The following is a 26,997-nucleotide window of genomic DNA, read 5'->3' on the forward strand; positions in this document are numbered from 1 at the left end:
TGAAATACCTAAGTGGGTGAAGTGAACATTAGGGACAAGCTATAAAATTAAAACAAAATACTCCTCAGTCACTCTACTCCAAGAGAGGAATGGTTATACACAGGTGTTCATGTCTGTTCTGTTTTCAATAGTCAAAAGTGATAAATGGCCAGGCAGTGGTGGAGCATTCAGGAGGGAGAGGCAGGTGGATGGATCTCTGTGAGTTTGAGGCTAGCCTGATCTACAAAGCTACATAAAGAAACCCTGTCTCGAAAAACCAAAATAAAATAAAATAAAAGTGATAAATGATCCATACACCTCAACAGTTGAATAGATTGAAAAATGAAAAAAGTAGTAGTGCATAGTCAACATGCCCCTTAGCCATTGACACAATAGCTGCACAGTGCTGTAGAGGAAGTCTTGTGTTAAAGGATCCACAGGTAAGATTCTGTTACATAAATTCCTGGGAAGCAAAAACTTATCCACCAAGTCAGAAAGCCAGTGAATAACTGCCTCTTCATGGGACAGGAGAACAGTAGAGTTCATTACACACACACACACACACCTAAACTCATTACACTGATGCTTTATTGATTTGATTTATTGATTGATTTTTTATTTGTTTTTGAGACAGGTTCCTTGTTTCTCAGGCTGCTCAGGCTGGCTTTAGAACTCGTTATATTGTCAATCCTAGTCTTGAACTTCTGGCACTCAGTCAAGTCAGGGATTGCAGGTGTGCACCATTACATCTGGTCCAAATCATGCGCTTTAAGTAACAACAGTTTGTAGCACATCAATTAAAGCCCTAAAAACAACAAAATAAGAGAAGGAATATGCAGTCGTTAATGATAACCATGCCTTGAAACTACAAGCTAAAATTAACCTTTTCTATGCTATAGGCAATAATTAACACCTGAGCTTGATTACTAATACCAGCACCAGTAACAAAGAAAAGCAACTAAAACAAAAAGCAAGGAATGAAGGAGGATGAAAGAATTACCCATGCTTTATAGCTGAGACATTGGGTCCCAGAGTCACACTTTGTGGCTTGAGTCTTCTTCTAGTTCAAGGTTATCTCTAAGTTCCTGGATAAGAAAACTACTTATACTTGGTGGCGAGAGAGGTAGATACCTCCATCTAACCCTTGGGGTCACTCCTGGGAAAGTCTCCAAAGACCAAGAGATCAAGACAAGCCTCCTCTATATCCTCAAATAATCTGGGAGTGAGATACTTGGGCAGACTGTAATTGTGCTGAGAGAAGAATGAAAAGGCTTCCTGTTGGAGGGGATGCTCGAATTCACACAGGTGCTTGGTCCAGAGTGATCCTGAATGGTGTCTTCTGGTTATTCTAGTTCCCTACTATATTAGAGAGAATAGACTGCATGTCAGAGGTGAAGGGGGAGGTCCAGATAGCAAGAGATGAGCCATAGAGTCAGGAGTATACAGGTGATCACAGATGATTTAGTCTGTGATGGGTAGTGGTGGTGTCTTTTAAAGGCTGATAAAATGTCTTGAAAACAAGCCAGGTTTAGAATCGGGGGAGAGAGTGGTCTAAGAGCATCATTGGAAGCTCCCTCAGCTGTGCAGTTTGACCTCGGTCTCAAGGTTAGCCTTGCTAGATACCCTTATCCTCAATCCTGCACATGTGTGTCCTCCACGGGCACCTTGACTTGCCTGATGCATAATCAGTACCTTGGGTTCCTGACTTACTTCTGAGAGTGTGACTCAGTGTGGACCACTTGCCTAGCATGCTAAAGGCCCTGGGTTCAATCCTCAGTACTGGAAGGAAGGAAAGAAGGAAGGAAGGAAGGAAGGAAGGAAGGGGATGGAAAGGAAGGAAAGAAAGAAAAGAAGAAAAATCCTAAAGGTCCCTGTCTCATCTATTCTTTTCCTAGGATATTGCTATGCTCTCCCCTATACCTATCCACCAGCCCACTGTCCTTACCAGGCCATGCCTGAGTGGACAGATAGGATTGAGCTGGGCCAGGTAGACTTTGAGTCTCAGCAAGAGTCTGACAAAGCCAGAGCAAGGGCCATTCCTGGACCAGGTGGGTAAAGGAGACCACTTCTGATGCTGGGCTGTGACAAAGCCCTATTGTGGGATCTGGGGAAAATGTTTTTTATTTTGTTTCCAGAGCTGTGTGAGCAGAGCATTGTACTGCTGTATGGAGCCGGCTCTGTGTGACCAAGAGGCAGAACATCTCCCACCCAGGCAGTCTGAAGTCAAAAGGCCCCATTCAGCCAGGTCTATATGGCCAACAGGCAGCTCAGGCTCCTGCACCGTCCTTAGGGCAGCCGGCTTTGCTGGCTCTGCCTAGGTGTTGGGCCTGGCACTAAATGTTTGTGTGGTGGTAGTGAGGACTTTCACACCCATTCCCCACGGGATCCCTGCTTGTTTTCATGTAGGGTCTCTGAACTATCTAGCCAATGGAGGGAGGGCATGGTTTTGGACGTGGGTAGCCAGTTGGCCTGGGTGCAGCATTCTCAAAAGACCTAGAGACTTAAGATGCTACTCTTGGAGAGGTTTCATATCTAGCCACAACTTCAAATTTCTGTTCATTGATGCTTCCAACAGCCTTGGGGCCAGTTAAGGGGTTGAATATTTGCCAGGTGTTCCTCATAGCAGTCCAAGAGGCTGTGAGGGGGCCCTTCCTAGAAATTTGCTGGCTTTCTGGACAAATTGACCCCTGTAGGGAACATGGAGTTCAAAGCCGGTTCTCACTGGTGCCAGGCTCCTGGGCCAAGCATGGTCTGCCTTCCCCTGGATTTGCTACTCCCTGCTCCCAGCCCCTGCTGTTCAGCTCAGCCCCACAGCAGTTTCCCCAGCACCTTGAGCCTGAGGCCTAGCCTGAGGGACTAGGAAGGCCCATGGCCCCCACCGTCCTAGAGTCCCCCATGAGAGAGAAGTTCCTTTTCCTGCTGTATGTGACATTGCCCTGAACTCAGGGAACATGTGCTGGCTTCTCTGGAGCATGCTTTACTCCTCCTGGAGTAATATAGAATATTCTAGGAAGGCTGCAGAGATATGTTCTAGTTTTGTTTTTGTTTGTTTGTTTGTTTGTTTCTGTTGCTGTGATAGACTACCCTGACAAAAACCAACTCAGGCTAGGCCTAGTGGCACATGCCTTTAATCTCTGCACTTGGGAAGCTGGGGCAGGTGGATCTCTGTGAGTTCTAGCCCCCCTCCCCCCACAGGACTACACAATGAGGGGGAGAAGACAATTTAGGGGATTAATGGTCCACTTTAGTTCACAGTTCCAGGTTTCGGTCCATTATTGTAAGAAAGTCAAATGTGGGGAGTATTTGAAGCAGCTAATCACATCATATCCACAGTTCAGAGCAGAGGAAATATACATGTTTTGTGCTCAACTAGCTTTATCTACTCTTGACAGTTTAGGACCCAAACCCAGGGAAAGATGCTGCCCACAGTGGGTGGGTCTTCCGATTCCAATACAATCAAGGCAATCCCTCACAGACATGCCCACAGTCCAATCTGATGTAAACCATCCCTCTAGGTGTCAAGTTGACAACTCAAACTAACCATTGCAGGTGGATTCATTCATTCATGGAGGAAGGAAGGAAAGAACAAACAAATGAAGGATAAAGTCAGGAGGAAGGAGTCGTAAGGATTTTCCAGAAGACTAACATATGAATAAATTTCATCTTAACGTTTTAGCAATGTGGGAACAGGCGGCAAATGTGGGAACAGGTCTGGAACGGGGGATCCTGACTGGATCTACTGGAAGAAAAAGAGGACACTTGAGTTTGAAGCAATGGGAGGAGAGACACATGGAACAGCTGGATCTTGGGAAAGGAACCCTGTGCCCGTGAGTATGTGGATTTGGAGATGTCACTCACAGGGATGACAGTTCTATAAAGGGATCATTCCTGCAGTGAGGGACAGGGTTGAGGGCAGAGTGAGGGAGCTGAAGAGGGACAATTTAAGAGACATGTACAGCCTCTTCTCTTCTGGGAACCAATGAAGGAGGACATTTTTTTCTTTTCTCTTTACTTGAATCAACACATAATAGTTATAACTATTGCTGGGGTACACTGTGATCGTTCCACACATGTAAACAGTGTGTGTTGCTCATATCAGAGTGACTTAGTATTTACACCTCTGTAAACATTTTAGTTCTATGTTGGGAAATTTAAAACCTTTCTTACATTTTTTCACAAAAAATATACAATAAATTGCTGTGAACTAGAGACACTTTACTATTGTAACATGCTAGAACTTACCCTCTTCTCTAGCTGCTTTGTGGACTGTCATCTGGTGACCCTCCACCTCCCCAACCCCAAGCTTCCAGTGACAATTACTCTCTGCTTCTAGAAGATCAGCACTTTCCTAATGTTTTTCGAGATGGGGTCTCATACAGCCCAAGCTGACCACCAACTCACCATGTATCGATTCTCCTGCCTCCATCTCTGAGTTCTAAGATTATATCCCCATGTCACCAGGGTGGTGCTGGGGATTGATTCAGGGCCTTGTGTACAGGAAGCCATCACTCTACCAACTGAGCCACATAGACAGCCTGAAATTAGGTTTCTTAATGTTCATATACAACAAGTGAGACCTGAGGGATCTGTCATTTTGTTTATGGTTTCTTATGCTTAACATGGTGACAATGCCTTTATCTGAAGTCTGTAGGAGAGAAAATTGAGTGTACCCTGAAAGATATCAAGACAGAAATTTTGGGGACCAGAGGCAAGGGTAGTCACAATGGAAGGACCTAATGAGGGACAAGCAGTACTTCTGGAAGACAAAGAGAGTGGATTTGTATTTCAGTGTATATTTTGTGGCTCTTGGTGGTTGGTTCTACAGAGCTAACATGATCACTGGGTATGGTCACCACACCAGAAATGTCTAAATAGGATTCTGTCAGGAAAGGGTTGCGGGTTCGAGCCCCACATTTGGAACCATATGGGGGTGAATTAAGGAAGTCCACCAATGCCTGAATAAAAGAATAACAGATATTTATTTGGGGAGCACTCACACAATGAAGGTAAATAGCCACCACAGTTTTCTGCCCCTGGAGGCACAGGATGCTATGATGCAGGATGCTCAGACCACTACCCTAGAGAGAGGGAGCACGACCCCTCCTCTTCCTTGTAAGGGATCATGTCTACATACCAAAGCCATGCCCTATGACTCTGAAACTATTGGAGGAAACAAAGTCTCACTATACTTCCCCCTCTTTGTCTAAATAAGAGGGTCCTAGACCTGATACAAAAACTCTATACAATAGGAACAGATATCATGTATTGTCCAGGAGAAAGAAAGGTAAAAACATACACAAATTAGAACTACAGCCAACAAGTACATCAGCAAGCAAGAAACACACACTAAATGTCCACCCAAGCTATAAGTAATTGACAAATAAAAGAGATTATTCCAACAGCTGTTCTATCACGAGGAGTCTGAGTGTTGTATCTAAGTGTTGTAGCTAGGATGTGTGAGGTAGTAGTTGCAACTATCTAGTCTTCAGCCCCATCAAAGACTTGAGAAGGAAATGTTTCCCATCGTCTTGCGTTGCTGTTCACACTGGGTTCCTCTTGAACTCAGCTAGTATGCAGCGCTGCTCTGTAAATATACTTGTTGAGGAAATGGCTTCATGAAGGATTAGGTAGATGAATGACAGTTTGCCCATCTATCTATCTATAAAGCAGGGACATGAAGTGACACTTCTGAAATTTCCTCCCATCTTTGATCATTTATGGAGAGGCTTTTTTTTTTCTTTTTCCTTCCAAAGCTGCTTAGGACCATCTGGTCCAGGTAGGTCTTAGAAGATTATCCAGTGTAATACCCTTGAGGGTAATGACTAAGTCACTTTTTATCACAACTTTTCCTCCTGACAAGCAACAGGATCTTGAGAAATTACTACACACCCAGTGCAGAATGAAAAAGAAATCATTTCCAATTATATTCAGATTCTTCAGGGATACATACATGGATAAGTAGCATGAAGTTCCCACAGTACATATGTCATAGCATTTGCCAGCCACTTAAAGATTATCTTCAGCGATGGGAAAGGATGTGTCCCCATGCCTAATGTCTGGTGTGACATCTGCATGTGGATTTTTGCCACTCTGGGTCTGGGCTTGTCCTGACATCTGCCAGCACATCAGCTCGGCTCTCCCAAGGATCTGTGTCTGGGGCTCTGCCACAGCAGAAAAGAGAGTCTGGAAAGTGACCACAGGCAGATTGCCATGACAATGGAGGATCTGGAAGCATCGTGAATGCTGAAGAGAATCAGAAGTATTATTTGCCAGAAGAGGACAACATGGCAATTGCTATGAATACTTCTGTCTACGCCCTCTTGGACTCTGCATTTTCCCCTGTGTGGGTCTCCAGAGGACAGACATGCTGTTGGGGGATGTGAGTGACAGAGGCCAGTTTCAGATCTGTCTAAGGACTTCAGATTGTTTTTCAAGTGATTTAAGAGAGCATGGAATTGACTTCCCAGTGGGTTAAGGAAGTAACAGACACCTCCAGCACTGACATTGACTTCGTGGCTGGATAAGGCTACTTCTCCAGCATGGAGGTCCCGGGATTCTTCTAACACAGCACAGTGGTGGAAAGAACGCCTCGCTTTGTGGACCTAGAAGCCGCCGTGGGTCTTCGCTGTGGTTCCTCTCATTGCTGGCTGCTCTCCTCTAAACATATTTTTCTGTTCAGTGGTTTTGGCCTCCCAACTGAAACGACTACAACCCTCGCTTCCCTATGTCTGTGAAGGGGGAAGGGAGAGAGGGCAAAGGGAGAGAGAAACACAGAGAATGAGGATCTGAATTTCCTAACAAAGAGCTTAAGAAGCCTGGAGAAGACTATCCAAATAGAGAAACCTCACAGTAAATAAATGTACAGTAACATCCCCCAAGCCCAAATCATGAAACAGGAAAGGCCAAACTGTCCATATTGTGTCTGTCTAAAGAACTCTACCTACCTTCAAGATATCTTTAGAAACATGGGACTTGCCTGACCTGGGAACTGGCTTACATGGAGTTCAAGACTGGGGATGGAGGTGGGCGCCTTCTGAAGCTCAAACCTCCTGAAAATGGATGAAAGGGAGACTCATGGTCTCCATGACAACCAAGGGCCCCAAACATAACACCCTCCTTCCCACCCGGGGCAAGCCTACCTGAAGACTGCCACTGGGCTAATGTGTGAGGTGCTGGAGCCTCCTAAGTAGTGGTTGGTGACGTCAGTAAAGCTGCTGACGGAGTGATTTTTCTTGGAATTATTCAGAGTGCATCCCATAAAATAGAAATTAATTTCTCAGCTGTAATGTCTAAAATAAAAACTGGCTCACAGCCGCTGTATTTGGGACAACACCACTGCCAACCAGAAGTGGCCCTCAGTGGCCCCCCTCCTGCCTTGGCCCTGGAGGTGGGGGTAGGGTGGGGATCCATCAGGCTTTTTTTCATAGTGCTATGAGCTGTTGGAGCCAGAAGGGCTCACAGGGACCAGCCAACCCCTCATTTTACAGATGAAGTTTCATTTGAACCTGGGCTCCAAGAGGGCTCGGAGTCCCACAGGAAAACATTAACATTTTCCAGAAGCGGTTGTCACCTCCATGCTGCAGGCTACTTTAACATGAAAATCCACGTCTTGTTTGAATTAGCTCTCACACTCTGGGCCCTGAGAGTGGAAGAGAGATGAGTGAGAGGGAGGAAGTAATGTCACAGATCTCCAGTAAAAGTCAGTGGATAGGACAGCTGCCACCCAAGCCCACACTCCGGCAGCTATTGGTATGGAATGAAGAGGTGAGGCTGTTCTTCTGGAGCAGCTGATATGGGGTGGGGGGCAGCAAGTGGCCAGGGGCCACTCCAGGAGAAGCACCTGTAGACGCAGCTCAGGGAGTGACAGGAGTCATTTGGGAGGTAAAGGAAGTCTCTCTGCCATATGGGATACAGACCCAAAGGCACTACCTATTTTGTGTGAGAGTTAAGGATAGTCCTGTTTAGACTCACTGTGATCAAACAACCAGCCAAACTCACTGGGCCACTTTTCAGAGGACATCAGCTATTTGAAAAGGGGAAAAAAACCCTCTTAACTGAATCCCCAACACAACCCTCCACTCCAACACTGCCTCGTCTACCAGCTATGTCTTGCAGGGAAATTGGTCAACCACACAGAACATAAGTCTCAGAGGAAGGACTCAAATGCCCTAGGACCCTAGGCTCTCTCAGAGCCCACAGAGACCCTCCCTGCCTAGATTTCTTTCCCATGTTCCTGTGGTGTGCGGCAGGGGTAAGGGGTGGGCAGGGAGAGAGGCTGTGCCGACAATTGCAAGTCTGTTCAGAAGCCCAGAGGAAAAAGTTAGTACAGACGAAGTAGGAGAAAGAAAATTTCAGTGTTTCCAAGAATATCTAAATAATTGCTGCTGTTCCGGCCCTCGGATTGGTGGTTTATTTGAGTAATAAGTCTGGCATGAATCCTCTATGCCATACTTTAGTCCTGGAAGCTAGACTGGCTCTGCAGTGTCTGCAAGGGATATCCCAAGGGTGTGTGGTATTCTGGGCACTCCACACTGAGGCAAAGGGAAAAAAAGTTGGGCTTTGGAGCTGGGGTGTTGGTACGGTACTTGCCTAGCATTCCAGGAGCCCTGGGTTTGATCCCCAGCACTACATTAACCATGTTTAGTGACACGTGCCTGTAATCACAGTACCAGGGAGGCAGATGGATCAGATGTTCAAGGTCTTAGGACATTGGAGGCCAGTCAAGGCTGTGTGAGACCCTGTTTAGAAGGAAAAGTTTGGCTCTCTGACAGTTGACATCAATTTAACAGGATCTAGAATCATCTAGAAGACAAGCCTCTAGACAACCCACGAGGGATTATCTTGATTGGGTTAGTGGTGGTGGCCATCAGTCTCTGGGAACAGCATGGGAGTGCAATGCCATTGGCTCCTCGACTAGCAAGGCATTGTGGAGTTTCCGGCTACTTGGCAAGGCCCTGCCTGGATTGTCTTGTGGAACTCCTCATGTCTGTTTATTGGTCCATGTGTTCACATATATTGCCATAATAGGACTATTAGGATTTCCTTGTGGAATGACAGCATAATACTTTTATGGATTTGGATGGAACACAAGGGATAATACAAGATAATGAAAGTTATAAAGATTGCCCTGGCTATGAAGAACCAAGATTTCATGAATAAAACATGGATGGTTCAGATTTCAATTTCCCCTAAGCAAGTTCCCATATATAGTGAAACTGTAACTCCTACAGTTGGTCTGATTGTGGCCAGCTCCCTCGAAGTAATTTTGACCTCCCCTGCAGTTGCAATGTTCCCCTCCCTATGTCCTGATGATTGTCTTGAGAGAGTTAATGGTCTAAGAAAAAAAAACACATATGACCAGATAGAATTAAAGGGGACATCTTATACAAAAGGTTCTGATTTCATCTACTGTACCAAATACCAAGGCTCCTAAAAAAGCTGAGGTCAGAGGTCAGTTAGGAGAGAATAAAAGTTATTTTGTTCCAGCCATAATATCTAAGTTCCCAAGATGTGTAGCATATCGATTGCTAGGAAGGACTTTGTATGCCCTTCAATGCCCTGATTCTGTGAAAAGCTAGAGTGGCTTGATCCTCTACATAGGTGCCTATACAGTTGGGCAAAGGATAGTGTGAAAGCAGGGAAAAGGAATAAAGATCTCCCCATTTTAGAAAGGCTAGTCAGAACAGGACCCTGTTTCAGAGTATTTGTTCAACTATGCAAAGATGTGTTGCATTTGTTTAGCTATGCAAAGATGTGTTTATGTAATTATGTAAAGACATGTTGCTGTTTCACCTTGCCTGCCTAAAGCACCTGATTAGTCTAATGAAAAGCTGAACAGCCAATATCAAAGGAGGAGATGGAGGCAGAACTTCTGGGCAGGAACAATAAGTAGGAGGAGGAATTTAGGAGAAGACAGGGAGATGCCAGGACATAGCCCCCAGACATGGAGAAAGCAGGAAAGTAGGACATACAGAATGAAAGAAAGTTTAAAAACCCCAAGGCAAAACGTAGATCATTAGAAACAATTTAAATTAAGTTAAAAAGAGCAGTGGGACAAGCCTAAGCTAAGGCCAAGCTTAATAATAATTATTGTTATAATTATTAATAATTATAATTAATAAGTCTCTGTGTCTTTATTTAGGAGCTGGTTAGCAACCAAAGAGAAGGCCAATTCCAGGACCCTGTTGTGTGAAGGGTGCTCATAGATGGCTAAATGACTACGACAGAAAAGTAGGCCACAAGTATTGCATAAGAGATGAACTAGAGGGGCTGGAGAGATGGCTCAGAGGTTAAGAGCACCAACTGCTCTTTCAAAGGTCCTGAGTTCAATTCCCAGCAACCACATGGTGGCTCACAACCATCTATAATGAGATCTTGTGCCCTCTTCTGGTGGGCAGATACACATGGAAGCAGAATGTTGTATGCATAATAAATAAATTAAAAAGAGAGAGAGAGATGAACTAGAACAGACTCATGAGAACGAAAAGCCTCTTGTCTAGATTGAAGCCGGCCCTGTCTCTCACCTTGTGACCACAAGAACTGCCAGCAAGTTCATGGCTAAAAAATAGGCTTGCTTGCCTTTTCATATGCTAAAATCTATTTCTTTCTTAAAGTTAACAAATTATAAAATATAAGAACTAACAGAGCCTCTAAGAGACGGTGGAAACTGAAGTTTCAGAATCAAGATGATGCTATCAGAAAATTCCTCAGAAGCCACCATCACACTTGAGCACAGCATAGTGGTTTTATTTTCCCTGTAGATAAATAAAGAAAGCTTGCCCATAAGGGCAGCAGCAAAACTTGACTCAACATTTCTTCTACTGCTAACTCCACATTTCCTCCTCAGGTTTCTGGACTCCACTGGAGCTGGACTCTGGCAGTGCTGCTGGTGGTGATGGTGATGGTGAGGATGAGGATGGTGATGGTGATGGTGATGGTGATGATGAGGATGGTGATGGTGATGGTGAGGATGGTGATGGTGATGGTGAGGATGGTGATGGTGATGATGAGGATGGTGATGGTGAGGATGGTGATGGTGATGATGAGGATGGTGATGGTGATGGTGAGGATGGTGATGGTGATGGTGATGGTGATGGTGAGGATGGTGATGGTGAGGATGAGGATGGTGATGGTGAGGATGAGGATGGTGATGGTGAGGATGGTGATGGTGATGGTGATGATGGTGATGGTGATGGTGATGGTGAGGATGGTGATGGTGATGGTGAGGATGGTGATGGTGATGGTGAGGATGGTGATGGTGAGGATGAGGATGGTGATGGTGATGATGAGGATGGTGATAGTTATAGTGATGGTGGTGGTGGTGATAGTGATGATGGTGGTGGTGGTGACTAATGTTATGCTTGTATTTATCAATGGAGAGTTATTTAAGCACAAGTCCTCATTTAATATTCAAACAATCCTTTGCTGAGACAGGAATTATTGTCATTGTCCTACTTTATGAATAAAGAGAATGAAGCTCGGAGCAGTAGGACTCAGTCTCTCTGCCATGTGATTCCTTGAGCCACCTCATGCAGTGTCCCCCACCATCCGGGGCCGCCCAACCATGAACTTCCCAGCCTTAGAACTGTGGGCTGAATAGATCTCTTCAGTTACAGTACCAGACAGGGGCTAAAGTGCAGAGACCTGAAAGCAGTCTCTCTCCTTGACACTATACAGTGCTGTCACTGGGGGACACCATGTACGGCGCTCTGTACACCACAGCTTCATGTCCACTCTGCTGCTGGTTTGGGGGACCATCTGCCTCTGAGCGACTGCAGTCTTCATAGCCAAGACTCCTCAGGTTCCAGCCCTTTCATCCTAACTACCATCCCTTCTCTGACTGCACTGCCTATGAGCTCTGGGACGCCACACACACACACACACACACACACACACACACACACACACACACACACCACAGCATCTCCTAGAGCTCTCCCACAGGAGTCATGGCCCCTCATCTCTCCTCACAGCTGTTATGAAGTTAATGTGCGTCACCCTTATTTATCAACTACCAACCGAGTGGAGAAACATGACTGGGCTACAGTGACTTCTGGAACTCAAGGGCACTCTTACTTTCTGGAACACCTCTGACTGGATATCTACCACTGTCAGATACTAGAGGAAGCCCTAATACACCTATCTATACGGTGTAAGCATCTATATTGTGCTGTAAGCATATCTATACGATACTTCTCTGTTATCATTATTTTTCTGATCACTAGTCCACATAATTTCCCGCTACAAATACTTCATCATTATAGGCTGAGAATGCCTCCTCTCTGTTGGACACTCTATCCCTTCCTCTCCTTCCCTTCCTCTCCCTCCCTTCTACTCTTCGGCCTATCCCCTACCTCCTATGATTGTTGGGGCAACTGGGCCCCAGTAATTGCTGCTTTAACAGCCTCTGTCTTCCACAAAGGCTCCCATGATGCTGTCTGTTGGGTAATGTAACGGTGTCCCCAATCTACCAGTGTCAAATCAAGAAGGCCATGAGGACGAATGTGGGACATGGTTTACCTGTCTCAAGACTGTGGCCCATTAGTCCCCTTTTGTCCGCTGGGGACTTCTGTACTAGGGGACATCACAAGGGTGAGCTCTGACTGAGAACCCAAGACTCTTTGTGCCTGCATCTAAGATGCACATTTTGCAGGAGCTTGTCTCCAACGTGTAGCTTGCTTGCTAATATTCTCTATCTTTTTGTGAGCAGATGCCTTTAATTAATTTCTTTTTACAGATCTGGGATGAAACTCAGGCTTCCTGTAGATTAGGTGAGTGCTTGGCCACTTAGCTACAATTTCAGCCAGAAGCTTTTAATTTTAATAAATCTAATTTAAGCAATTTTTTCTCTCATGGTTATTGCTGTCTGTGTTTTCAGTCTGCACCTCAATCATGGCTGTATTCTCCTGCATTTCTTCTGAAAGCTTTTAAATATTTAAAAGTTTTTTTAATATATTGGTTTTTTTATTACATCTCTGTGTATCTATTTGGAGGCATTCTGATGGTCATATATGTGCTACAGTATGCCAAAGGAGGTCAAAGGCCAACTTGCAGGAGTTACTCTCTGCCTGCCTTAGGTGGGACCCAAGGATCACACTCAGATCATCAGGTTGGGCAGATGTTATCCTTACGTACTGAGCCATCTCATGGGCCCAAGCCTTATAAATCTGACATATCCATTTAGGTCTGAGCCATCTTGAGTTACTTGTACATAGGATATGGTGTAGAAGTCACAGTTTGTTTTTTGTTGTGTGAGATATTCAGTTGTCCCAAGAACTTTTATAGAAAAAGATTTCTCTTTAGTCCTTGGAAACATTGTTAAAAATCAGTTGACCTTGTAAATGTAAATATGAGTCCTATCCAGTGTGATTCAATTAAAACAATGAATGACAAAAGGTCATGACTACAATAGCAATTTCCTGTAGTAATTATCTAAATATACTTTTGCAGAGGGCAAAAAGTATAGTTTGGCAATTATTTACTTTGTTTATATGTTTTTTAAAATCTGTTTATTTTAAGTGTAACTTTACTGTTCATTGGTTCTAATCTTACAAGTCTGGTTTTGCATTTTGTTCTAATTTTCATTTCCTGTCTTAAATTTTTCTAGAATATTTTTTAAAAGACAAGGCTTTGCTATATAACCAGGCTGGCCGAAAGCTTGCCAACTGGAGGGACTCTCTGGCTCCAATCTGGACTTTGGAAACCTAAACCCTTACCTACCTGCTTCTGCTTCCTGAGGGCAAGGAGTACAGGTGTGTTCACCACGCCTGGCTTCATTTTTGTTTCACTTATAAAAATTTTATTCTCTGTTTTACTATTTTACATATATGGGAATTTTGCCTGCATGTATATCTATGTACCATACGTGTGCCTGGTGCCCAGGGGGACCAGAAGAGGGCATTAGATCTCCTGGAACTGGAGTTACAGATGGTTATGAGCCACTACATGAGTGTTGGGAATCAAACCCAGGGCCTCTTGAAGAGCAACCAGTGCTCTTAAGTGCTGAGCTAGCCGCCTTTCACTCTCAGCCCACTGTTTTTCAGAAGGTATAGGTTTATAAGAGATTTGGTAAGGGAAGGAATTGTGATAGTTTGAGAATCTCTGCTCTATACCATACAAGTCCCATAGAGTCATAACACACACTGCAATACGAGGTTGCACAACCTTTGGGGGAACCCTCGCTTTAAAAAGCAATCCAGGCAGAAAGAGTTTAAGAGCCAGAAGGGATGGAGGGAACCAAGAAAACAAGGCCCCTCTGCATCAACATGAGCAAAGCTCACATGAACTCACAGAGGCTGAAGCAGCATGCACAGGGTCTGCACGGGTCTGCACCAGGTCCTCTGCGTATATATTACAGCTTCCAGTATAGTGTTTTTATGTGATTCCTGAGTGTGTGAACAAAAGTGTCTCCGATTTGTGTGCCTTCTCTTGGGCTCTTTTCCTTCTGTTTGTTTGTTTTGTCCAATTTCAACATGATAGTTTTTGTTTTATCTGATTATATTTTATTTTGTTATTATCCTTTAAAAGCCTGTTTGTTTTCTAATGAGAGACAGAAAGGGAGTGGATCCTGATGGGATGGGAGGCAGGGGAACTGGGAGGAATGGAAGGAGGGAAACAGTAATCAAGATTTGTTACCTGAGATGGGGGGAACTATTTTCAATAAAATGATGGGGGAAAGTAAGCCATGTTTATCATGGGACACCACAGGAATTTTTTTGTTGTTGTTGTTTTTTGACTGTTGGTACTGGAGATCCAATCTAGGACTTCAGTCATGCTCGACAAGGCTCTGCTGTTAGCTCGGGTTCCATAAAAATCTTAAATATATCACACATATAATAAAAATTATCCGAAGGGGAGTAGAGGAGGGGTGTTTTCAGTAATGATGATGTCAGAGAACCCTTTCTTCTCAAAGTAACTTGAGGGATGGGTGTTCCTTGGAACACTTTTGGGGACTGCTGACTCATACTGTCCTCCATGAGTACCAGTGCTGGATGGGAGTCTCCAACAATACCTTCCACTGTGGCCCATCCCCTTTCCAGGCAGTTTTCCTTCCTCAGAGCTCACATCCTTCCCGCTCCAGCTGTCTGATGTAGCACAGGGCAGATGCCACCTCCGTCTCTTATCCTGCTGAAGATGCTCTTGGGAAATTGTCACTGCCCTGGACCTCTTCTCTCTCTCTCTCTCTCTCTCTCTCTCTCTCTCTCTCTCTCTATCTATCTATCTATCTATCTATCTATCTCTATCTCTCTCTCCCTCCCTCCCTCCCGCTCTGGACTGCACACCTGGACCTTACGTTAGGTGCTCCTCAGGAGCAGAACTGAGCATCACTTGTGTCTCCAGTGCCTGGTGCTCAGTAGGTGACTGTTTGGCACCCAGGTAAATAAATCAAGCTGCCCTTGCTTCATGCCTCAGTCTTGCCTCCATCTTTAGACTTCACCAGTGAGCCATATACAGCCATGGGTGGTGGTTCATCTACAACATATAATCTCGAATGTTCATGCTTCCTAGGGGACTCTCCACATCCAACAACCTTCTTTCCCATGTCTGATGGGCGCTTTGTTCCCACTGTAAGGCCTTTACCTAGACTGTTCCTTATCCCAAGATCCATGCCACTTCTTTCCCTTCAGATGCAATGCCACCTCTAGAGAGATTTCCATACCATTCTGCAACCCACGGCCCTGACCTGCTTTTCGCGTCTTTTTTTGTATTTATTGTCCCTTCCTCCAGTGTCATTTTGTAGGTAAAGTACTTATCACCTGTCCCTCAGCCTTTCTAAAAGTCACTGGATTCCTGGGCTACAATAGTACCCAAGACAGAACACAGTACATCTGGTTAAATGAATGACTCAATCTAGTAATCACAGACAAGAACATTTTTTCACCCAGGACAGCACAGACACCCCCACACAGATCATCTGAATGTGACTGTCACTGTTCAGACTCCCAAGGCAGAGGAAGGCTTGAAGTGACTGACCTTCTAACATAGGCTGATTCACGAAGGGCGCCCTCCAGCTGCCTGGCCAGCTCCATGCAGCAGGACTGTGAAAGGGGTCCTTGTCACTTTTGACTGTGTGGTCATTCATTGGAGTTGGCTCTCCTGCCACAGAATTTTACGTTTTTTTTTTTTTTTTTAAATTCAAACTATGTTGAAATGCACACCCAGACACAGGTGGTGGGATGGGATGGAGCAGGGAGAGAAGAATGAAGACATCCATTTGGGAAGTTCCTTGGGGAGATGGCAGATGACAGGAACCAAGTTCATTGCTCTGAACTTGGACTTAGGTACCCTTCTCTGTGACTTCCTCCCCAAAGTGGTCATTGTTGAGCTCTCAGAGTATAGGGGAAGTGGGAGTGGGGGCAAACAGGAAAGAGTAAAAAGGGGCTCAGAGGGTGGTGGAGGGGTCTAGAGAGTTGGGGAAAGCTATTTCTGTTCTACAGTATTCCAAATGTCTGGAGATCTTGAACTCCTTCATAACTAAGACTTGGTAAGTGTTTGATTCCTAAGCATTCTACAGATCTTCACCATTCCCTGTCCCCAAGCTTCCACCCCTTAAGGCTCATCTGCATAACCCTGGACTCTGAAACTAGCACCCAAACCAATGGCCTGACTTCTCTGGCAGTATCCATTGCTTTTTTTTTTTTTTTTTTTTTTTTTTTTTTTTTTTGCAGTAGCCCACTGGTCACTCAATGGAGCAACTGCTCCTTCAACAGCTTCAACACAGCATGGTCTTTATGGCTGAAATGTGCCTTCCTGCCTGGCATCCAGGCTTTCCAAGCTGGGTCCTATCTGCTGCTGCTGTGGTGCCCCCCTCATGGCCCATCTGACTCACTGTGCTATGTGAAATCTATGGAGCTTGTGAGATCCTGCCCAGGCACACTGCTTCATAGCAGGAAAAGCCCAGAAGCTCCGTGTGATGGAACTGTGCAGTCTGGGAGGGTTTCCTAGAGGGGGTGATAGTGGTGTCCAATCTTAGAGGACAAGTTAGGGTTAGTGAGGTGGTGTTCAGGTAAAAATGATTTGCATGAGCTAGAGGCGATGCTGGTGCGTGGGACATGGGAAGGCAGAGCTGAGCTTGACATCTTGCAGCCTAAGGTCTTTATGCTTACCTGGGCTAGGAAATGAAGTGTAGGAGGGCACAAGCTAACAGTCTGCCACCAAATCACCTAAATAAAGCCAGGTCACTTGGGTATGCAGCTTCAGAGCAAGGCCAGAGAACAAACCATAGCCAGGGGCAAAAAGAAATGGCAGGGCTTCAGCCTGTTTCCACCCAGGAGACAGAATTTGGATAAACAGAATCCAGAAAGTGTCATACACCTGTAATCCCAACACTAGGAGACTGAGGCGGAAGGATTGCCATGAGTTTGGGGCTATTCTGGACTAAGTGGTGAGCAAGATGAGAATCTTGCCTAGGCTGCATAGCCAGCTACTGTTCCAACACTCTCACACTAAGAAGAAACATACAAGGAAAAAGCAAATTCCAAGTTTGTTCTTCACATGGGGTTTGACAGTCTCTGAAATCTCAAAATCCCTGCTTGAGGAATTAACAAAATGAGGTACTCAAATTAGCATCATGCCCCCACAGGACCCAGAGAGGAACTGGTAAAAATTTATCCTGAACAGATGCTCCCGAAACCCAGGTGACAAGGAATTTCCACAAGACAAAGGGGTCCTGCCAACCAGAGCTGACTTTTTTGTTTTGTTTTGTTTTGTTTTGTTTTGTTTTGTTTTGTTTTGTTTTCCGAGACAGGGTTTCTCTGTGTAGCTTTGGAGCCTATTCTGGCACTCGCTCTGGAGACCAGGCTGGCTCGAACTCACAGAGATCTGCCTGCCTCTGCCTACCAAGTGCTGGTATTAAAGGCGTGTGCCACCAATGCCCGTGAGAGCTGACTTTTAAAGACAGACAAATGCACAAGGAAACAATCCACCATGAATGGGTGGGGGGTGGGGGTGCGGGTAGGGGTGTAAGGATGCCAATGAGCAGAGCACCATTCTGTAAGAGCTACAAGCAAACACCCAGAGCACTGCTGGACTTGCTAGAACAGGCACCATGAAGGAAAAGATAGGGAGGTTGGAGAGGGGCATTCAGCTGCAAGGGCTGAATAACTCATGGCCACTGGAAACCTTGGGATATGACCCTAATTGGGGAATTAATGTCTTTTCAGACAGAAGAAAGGAAGCTAGAGATGAAAGTGGAGACTGTAATGTTATGGCTGTGAGAAAAAAAAAACAAGACAAAACAAAAACAAAAACAAAACTTCAAGAAGCTCCAAAAGGAAAAGTTGTAGCCTCCAACAAAAGCATAGCCTGAGCCGGGCGTTGGTGGCGCACGCCTTAAATCCCAGCACTCAGGAGGCAGAGGCAGGTGGGTCTCTGTGAGTTTGAGGCCAGCTCTGGTCTCCAGAGCAAGTGCCAGGATAGGCTCCAAAGCTACACAGAGAAACCCTGTCTCAAAAAACCAAAAAAAAAAAAAAAAAAAAAAAAAAAGCATACCCTGTCCATACTTTGATTTCAGATTGTATGTACTGTTCTCTCTCTCTCTCTCTCTCTCTCTCTCTCTCTCTCTCTCTCTCTCTCTCTCTCTCTCTCCTCTCTCTCTCTCTCCTCTCTCTCTCTCTCTCTCTCTCTCTCTCTCTCTCTCTCTCTCTCTCTGTGTGTGTGTGTGTGTGTGTGTGTGTGTGTGTGTGAATTCACACATGTCAGCCTGTGTGTGGAGGCCAGAGGTCAACCTCAGTTGTTGTTCAAGGAGCCATCCGCCTTGCTTGCTGAAACTGAACGTCTCACTGGTAGGCTAGGCTGGTTGGTCACTGAGCCCCAAGTATTCACCTGTCTCTGCCTCCCCAGTGCCAGGATTGTGAGCAGGCATCATCACACTCAGCTTTTTTGCATATGTTCTAGGGAATGAACTCAGGTCTCCGTGCTGCATGACAAGCAGTTTACCGAATGATCTTCCCAGCCCCTCATACTTTCCTGAGAGCATCTCATTTCCATAGCATATGGTCGTTGCCTCAGCCACCCTAGTGCTGCGGACAAGGCGCGTTACACTTCACACAGAAGTTTCTGAGGTTTCATTGACTGTGGTAATTTGATGCTGCCATCCTAGGAAATTCATCCTAATTTCTAGAGGTAAAATGCATATTTACTACATTTTAAAATAGTCTATAGGTCAAGTGTTGCTCAATGTATTCTTTTTTTTTTCTTTCCAATTTTCAGAGCCTTGGAGGTTTGTAGTTGTAGATAAGGATCAAGCTACACTGGGTCCCCATGGATAATGACATAGTATAAAGAAGCCACTGTTTGTTCATGATCTGAAGCTAGACCATACCCACAAGTGAGATGAGACAAGCCCATGACAAACTCAGGGTGCTGGGCGGGGTGAGTAACTGACCCAGTGTGCCATCACAGGGTTCTGGCTCACAGATACCAAACCATAGGGTCCAGGTTACTCTAGAGCCTCCTGGAGCTCAGAAGCTACCAAGTAGATGATTGGGCCTAGATACACCAGTCGTCACCCACACTGACATCCTCACCAGGCTCTGGACACTAGTGCTCATTCCTCCTTACTCTAGGGCCATAGCCTATCCTTGGGACCCTTCCCAGAATGCTCCTGGCTCCTGGGGTAGTGTTGCCAACACCCAGGAAACCTTTTTAAGAGCATGTGTATATGTGCCTGTGGGATGTGAGGCTGGGGTCCTTTATGGTCATCAGTGGTTGGAAGGCTATAAACCATTTTTCTGTCTGATTCTCAGACACAAAGCCTCAGAGCCTTCGCCAGCTATGTTAGAGGGACCAGGCAAGCAGAGAGGTAAAGAAAGGCCCACGATGCAGTCACTCATGTCTCCTTGCAGTAAAGACCCACACATTTCTTCCTCAAAGGCCCCTGGGGAGCCACAAGGTTCAGGCTGGGAGGCTCCCAGGTAATGGTCCTGTCCCAGACACATCTCATGGTGTTGGTATGCATTTGCTTCACAAAGACCCCGTGTCTTTATATTTTCCTAAACCATGCTGAAGCAACCCTAGATGCCTTCTTCCCTGACTTTGAAGGCTGGTGAGAAATTCCATCTCAACTTTCCCCTCTGCTGCAGCACAAGAATGTTGAGAAAGAGACTCAGCTTGGGTGCCTCTAAAACATTCATTGTCCAAGCCTACGATGTGATTCATGACAGCCGCTGCTCCACACTCTCCCTGCATGGTGGCAATTAAGGGTCATTTATCATAACTCTAAAACCAAGATCCAGTCCTTTCACAAAATCCCCATTTATTCCAACCCTCTTGTCATAGAGGAAGTGAAGCTAGACCCAGAGGAGGAAGTTTGCTTGTCCAGAGCCACGATGTATTTATCCAATAATGCACCAAAGCTTTCCCGCTTCCTGGACCAGTGCTATTTCTTACTGTACTTTCCTGGTGAGGAAAGCATCGCACTCAGGCCAGAGTTACGTCACACCTCCCCCAGGTGGATCAAACCTACCATGTTATCCCAAGGAGGTCACATCACTGTAGAGTGAGTCAGATCTCCATTTACAACATGGGGGTAGGTGGTCACAGAGCTCCCTGAGTGCCAGTCTGGGAGACCTCACCCTTTAGATACATCTTGGTCCCCCTCACCTTCTGCCTGCCTTCTCTACCTGTGTATCTCCCTACTGCTGGAGTTAAATCCCTTCTGACTAGACAGACTGCCCCTCTCTCCCAACTTTGGTTTGTTATACACACCTTTCTCTTCCACAAAAATGTATTTCCTAATTGATCTCTAGTTACGAAGCCTCCCCAGAATTTTTGTTTAAATTTTTACAGATTGCTTACACGGGCCTCTAAAGACTGAAATCTCCTACTCCTTGTTTCCCCACCTTCCAGACTTTCCATTTCTTAAGATCCAGCTCAGCAGCCCTAAGTCTCCCCTTCACTATGGGTGACTTATCTCCCAACAAACCCAACACCCTTCCTGAAGAGAGAAATAGGAAGCAAAAACCCAGAGCAAGTGAGTGGCAGATTTGGGACCCGGCTGGGTCCAGGACTAGGTGCAGGGCTTGATTGACGAGCAAGTCCATGGCCTGGTCTATGGCTGGTCAGTGTCTGGTTCATGGCTAGAGCTGGGGCTGAGTCTGTGACTAAATCTGTGGCTGAGCTCAGGGCTAGTTCCTTAGCTGGGTTCAGCACCAGATCCAGAATGGGGTCCATAGTTGGACCCATGGCTGAGTGATACGACTGAGTGCCATGTCTAGATTTGTGCCTGTGTCTACCAGTTGGTTCAGAGAGGCTCTAGTCTGAGTCTACATCTGAGTCTACACAAGCCCACGGACAGGCTTGTGGGTAGATCTGTGGCTGATGTCTGGATGCCCTATTCCTGGGGCTACAGTAACCCCACCTGTCCTTTTAGCTAAGTGGCCTCAGAGGCTTGCTGTGGGCCTTCTGTGGCTAGGGGTGGTGAGCAGGACCAGATCTGCTTTGCAATCCCATTTCTCCTACAGGTAACCTCCAACTAGGCCTGGCCCTAATCTAAACCCTAGCTTCCTACCCAAGAAATGATCAGATGGGGCTCAAATCATGGCCTACAAGCTGTGTCTTACGGATTCTGAGTTTTTTGTGTGTACTTCTTCCAAGGCTTGGCATGGATGGTGGAGTTTGCCAGTTGAGTGTTGGCCTCACTCACTGTCTTCTGTAACCAGAACAAACTGGCATAAACCAAGCCTTCACACAGGAAGACTGAAACAATCCAGGTGTTCCTCTTTACAGTCTAGTTAACACATGATGTTACAGCCACAAAGGGATTATTATTCAGCTGGAAATATGAAAATGCTAAAGGAGTATTATTATCTGATTGATATATTTGAGCATTTTATTTGTGCTTTAATAAACTCAAAATGTCTGGAGGAAAAAAAAAGAGCAATCAAGATGGTTTCTTAATGCTTATAATACGTTTAACCACAAAACAAAAAGTACAGAAAAATGTATTGTATGCAATTTATTACATTATAAAATAAAACAGAGAAATAAACATAAGCATATCTGCATATTCCCAATTTGCATATTTGTTTGTTGGAGACACGGTCTCATTATATAGTTTTCGCTGATCTAGAACTTGCTGTGTAGACCAGGCTGGCCTCAAATCAGACTTACAAGATCTGTTTTCCTCTGCCTCTGAGTACTGAGATTAAAGGTGTGCACCACTAAGCAAACCTGACCAAGAAGGTGTACACCTTAGCTTCTGTGTATCTTGCTTTGTGCTACAAGGTGGAAGGCAGTAGTGAAAAGAAGGGCTGGTGAAATCTAGGTGAAAGTGAGATTTCTCCTCTCTCTACACACACACACACACACACACACACACACACTCACACTCACACACATTTAATAACATTTAAAATTTTGAACCACATAAATTCACTACATTTTTTTTACTGGTTTTGAACTGGGTAAATCTAGGGCCTAGAGTTGCATGCTAGGCAAGTGCTCTGTCAACTGAACTACATCCCCAATATAATACACTACCTTTTCAAATTAAAATTTAAATAATAAATAATACACAAAGAACAACAACAACAAAAATGGTCAGGGGAAAACCAGTAGACTAGATGGTTTCGAGATGAGCAGCCGGGAAAGGGGATAAGGGATAGGAAGGAACCCTCAGAATGGTCACAAAATGCCTGTCACCAAAGGCACAGGGGAAAAGGAAAGGCCTGGGGTCCAGGAAGCCTACTTGCTGAGACTCTAGGACCTGTCTCAGACCTTTTGTACGCACAGTCCGTGGAGACACCCTCGTGTCCCAGTCCTGAGAGCTCCGTGTGCCCTCCCATGCCCGGCCACGCTTCTGGGCTCTCAAGGGTGGAGGTTAGTGGCTGCCTTCCTCAACCAGCAGGCCAGAAGCAGCCCCACCCTCCAGCCAGCAGGATGCAGGCCTGTCTCCAGCCGACGCCAGCTCCAGACTGTGGCCTGAGCGGAGTCCAGGACAGAACCCAGGACACAGATGTTCCTATTCTCTGGCTCCCGACGAGCTTCTTGAAAAAATCCCGGAGCCAGCCTTCCTCAATCCACCTTTGAGTGGAGAGAAGAGGGGCCCTTCTCTCCTGCGGCCACGGGCACCTGGCTGCCCGCCCTTGGGGGCCAGCCGCAGGCTGCAGGTCCATGCAGCCCTTGTCTGCACTGCTGGCTGTTGGCCGAAGTCCCTGCAGAGAGGCGGTGACTGAGAAAGGGCAGCACAGGTTCCAGTTGGCCCCGTCTGAAGGTCTCTCTGGCTTTTTCTGGCTGCCTTATACTTTGGGAGGTGTCTGGCTGAGGTGAGGGGCAGACCTGCAAAATCCCTGAGTCCTCTGAACTGGGTCTTCCAGCCGGACCAGGGTACACACCCTTGGTCTCAGGATACACACATGCACATATATACACACACAAACAATAAATAAACAAATGTAATTTTTAGTTAAAACTTAATACCAATAATAATAACAATAAAAAGTAAAAGCCAGGCACAGTGGAATGTGCCTGCAATCTCAATAATGAGAGGGCAGAGATAGGAGGAGCCCTGGGGCTCCCAGTGAGTCTAGAGGAATTGGTGACCTACAGCTTCACTGAAAGACCCTGACCCCAAAAATAGGACGGAGAGCAGTTAAAGAAGACACTCGATGGCAGGTGGTGGCACACACCTTTAATCCCAGTTCTTGGGAGGCAGAGGCAGGTGGATCTCTATGAGTTCAAGGCCAGCCTGGTGTACAGAGAGAGTTCCAGGACAGCCAGGGCTACACAGAGAAATCCTGTCTCAGAAAAAAAAAAGAAAAGAAAAGAAAAGAAAAGAAAAAGAAGACATTCAACATCTACCTCAAGCCTCCCCATGCACACATGTACACACAGACACACAGACACACACAGACACACAGACACACAGACACACACACACACACACACATGTGTGCGCGCGAGCGAGCGTATGCATGTACACATCCATATGTACAAATTAATAAATAAAATCCCAGCTCTGTTGTGAGCTGTGTGATCTTGGTTATACAACATGACATGAGCTCTGAGCCCCAGTGTCATCATATGTCAAATGGGATGAGATGACATAGAGGTGATAAATATCTGGCCAGACTGGGGGTGCTGAAAAAAAGGGGGGTGATGTTGTCCTCTTCCCACCGGGGTAGAAGGTACAAGGTTAGCACCAAATGAAGTTTAAGATTCTGAAGCCAGCTGTCCTGAACCTAGCACTCTATGTGAGCTTGGTCAAGTTATTAACACTTTCTATGACTGTGCAAATAGGGGTCATGAGCACCTGGTACACAGAACTGCTGGAGAAAACAAAGCGGCCCCTTTTGTTCTGGCTGCCTGGATCATACCAGTTCTTTTCTGGGTCTATTTCTGACCAGAGCAGGAAAGGGTGGAAAGCTCCATCCAAACCTTCTCAGCATGAGAAGCTAGGCCTCCCCTCACCCTCTCCAACCAGCATCTGGTTCTCATAAACATCTTCAACTCTATGCCTTAGGCAACAAAGCCCTTCAAACCACCCATTGTGGGATGGGCAGGTCCCCTGGGCCTCCTGCCCACTCGGCATCTAGCCCTGCAATCCCTAGGGCCATCAGCACGTCTCCGCACCTCTTTGGAGGGAGGCTGCTTCCTTTTGTACTGGCTGTGGTGTCTGCCCCTCTGGCTCCTGGTTGGCACAGCTGCCAGCTGCATGCTATCCTCCAACCAGCCTGATGACCGCAGTGGCCAAGGGCATGCTGTGCCAGGAGCCCATGACCCACCAGTAGGAACTGTGGCCACCAATGCCACAGCTGCTCTCCACAGGAGCCCCTTAAAGAAAGTGTCTGGGCTAAGGATGCAGCTCATGCAGCTCGGTTGGCAGAGCGCTTGCCCAATATGCACAAAGTTCTGCACTTCTTCCTCAGTGCTAGGCACAGTGGCTCACACCTTTAATTCCAGCGCTGGGGGGGGGAGGGGTAGAGACAGAAAATCAGAAATTCAAGGTCACCCTCTAATACAAGTGAGTTCAAGTCCAGCCCAAGCTATAAGAGAACTTGTCTTAAAAAAAAAAAAAGAATTAAAAAAAAAGGGCATGTGATTGTTTCTGAGGTGTCTGTCAAGCAGAGGGAGAGACTTCTAGAGCATTCTGTGTCTGAACCCTGGCAGAGGCTGCTAGGAGCCATGTCCCTTCATCGTCCCTTATCCTTTGCCCCAATTCCCTTGGCTCTGCCTTCTCTCCATCACTGACTCAGTTTTAAGTGTCAATGTGCTCAAATTAAAAAAAAAAAAACCCAACTCCATTTACTACTTCTTAGGCACATGAAGGGTGGCAGCCACTTTCCCTGCTTTGTAGGAAGCAATTGCTTTTTCACTGAAGCAAGCCATGGAGTTACACGTACATTGCCCTGCCCCCACACGGAACAGAATGCAGACACTGACACTCATTTCCAAGCAAACACTAGAACCTAGATGCTCCAGAGCCCAAGTTTTGTCTGTTTTGTCTCTGATGGATTCCTAGACTGGGAAGAGAGTCCGCCATTGAACACAGCAGGAGTTTAATAAATGTTTGCTGATGCAGGTGTCTTTGGACCCTGTAAGTGCATTTCCAACAGCATCAGATATTCTCAAATAAAAACCTACCATGTAACGACTCACAAAAAAATAAATGTTTGCTGAATAAATATATCTCGTGTTTGCAGCCCGAGGTTCAAGCTGCTTTATGTACATGCCCTCTCTGTCCTGGGGAGCTGCTTGGCAATCCTTGGGTCATACACCATTTCCTTGGCTACTCCTGATAGCCTAGTATTCTGGTGTGATGATGTAGTGGGTATCTTTTAAAGAATATTTTTGAAGATATTCACCAACCTCACATCTGACAGAGGGCTGATCTCCAAAATATACAAAGAACTCAAGAAGCTAGTCTCCAAAACACCAAACAATCCAATTAAAAAGTAGGGTACAGAACTAAATAGACAATTCTCAATAGAGGAATCTAAAATGGCTGAAAGACACATAAGAAAGTGTTCAACATCCTTAGCCATCAGGGAAATGCAAATCAAAACAACTCTGAGATATAGTGGGAAATTACCAATACGGAGTCAGGTAGAAATATCAGGGTATTTAATAGGGAAAAGCCTTACTTACAGAGCGACCTAGCCAGCCGGCGTGGCAGCAGTCTGTCCAGCAAGTACCAAAGTGAAACCGAAAGAGAAAACGCAGTCACTCTACGCCACCCTGACCACGCCCTCGAAAGCATGGTCAGGCACACCTGTAGCCAGCCCCTAAGTAGGCTACAGCTTCCCCTACACTGAGATACCATCTTACTACTGTCAGAATGGCCAAAATCAAAAACACCAATGACAGTTTATTCTGGAGAGGAGGTGGAGAAAGGGGAACACTTCTCCACTGCTGGTGGGAGTGCCAACTTGTACAGCCACTTTGGAAATCAGTATGGTGACTCCTCAAGAAAGTGGGAATCAGTCTACCACAAGATCCAGCAATTCCACTCTTAGGCATATATGTACCCAAATGAAGCACATTCCTACAACAAGGACATCTGTTCAACAATGTTCATAGCAGCACTATTTGTAATAGCCAGAAACTGGAAGCAGCCCAGATACCCCTCAACCGAAGAATGGATAGAGAAAATGTGGTACATTTACACAATGGAGTACTACTCAGTGGGGGAAAAAAAAAACAATGGAATCTTGAAATTTGCAGGAAAATGGATGGAACTAGAAGAAACCATTCTGAGCGCGGTAACCCAATCACAAAAAGACCAACACGGTATGTACTCACTCATATGTGGATTTTAGACATAGAGTAAAGGATTACCAGCCTACAATCCACACTGCCAGAGAAACTAGTAAACAAGCAGGATCCTAAGAGAGACAAACATGGTCCCCTGGAGAAGGGGAAAGGGTCAAGATCCCCTGAGCAAATTGAGAGAACGGAATGATGGGGGAGGGAGCTACGAGAATGAGAAGGGAAGAAGAGGAAGGATGCAGAGGTCATAAGGGAGCAGAAAGGTTGAGTCAGGGGAAGAATAGAAGAAAGGGTATGTGATAGGTAGGGTTT

General features: G+C 45.7%; 1 long non-coding RNA gene across 1 annotated transcript; it reads right to left on the reverse strand.

Annotated features, from left to right (window-relative positions):
• Nucleotides 1-545: 545 nt before the first annotated feature.
• Nucleotides 546-26,118, reverse strand: LOC118237812. Its single transcript, XR_004769150.1, has 2 exons — nucleotides 26,065-26,118; nucleotides 546-784 (listed from the first exon to the last, which is right to left on the reverse strand). It is a non-coding gene; the product is annotated as an uncharacterized LOC118237812 (long non-coding RNA).
• Between the last annotated feature and the right edge of the window lie 879 nt (nucleotides 26,119-26,997).

Source organism: Cricetulus griseus, chromosome 3, assembly GCF_003668045.3.
Source record: "Cricetulus griseus strain 17A/GY chromosome 3, alternate assembly CriGri-PICRH-1.0, whole genome shotgun sequence".
Lineage (NCBI taxonomy): Eukaryota > Metazoa > Chordata > Mammalia > Rodentia > Cricetidae > Cricetulus > Cricetulus griseus.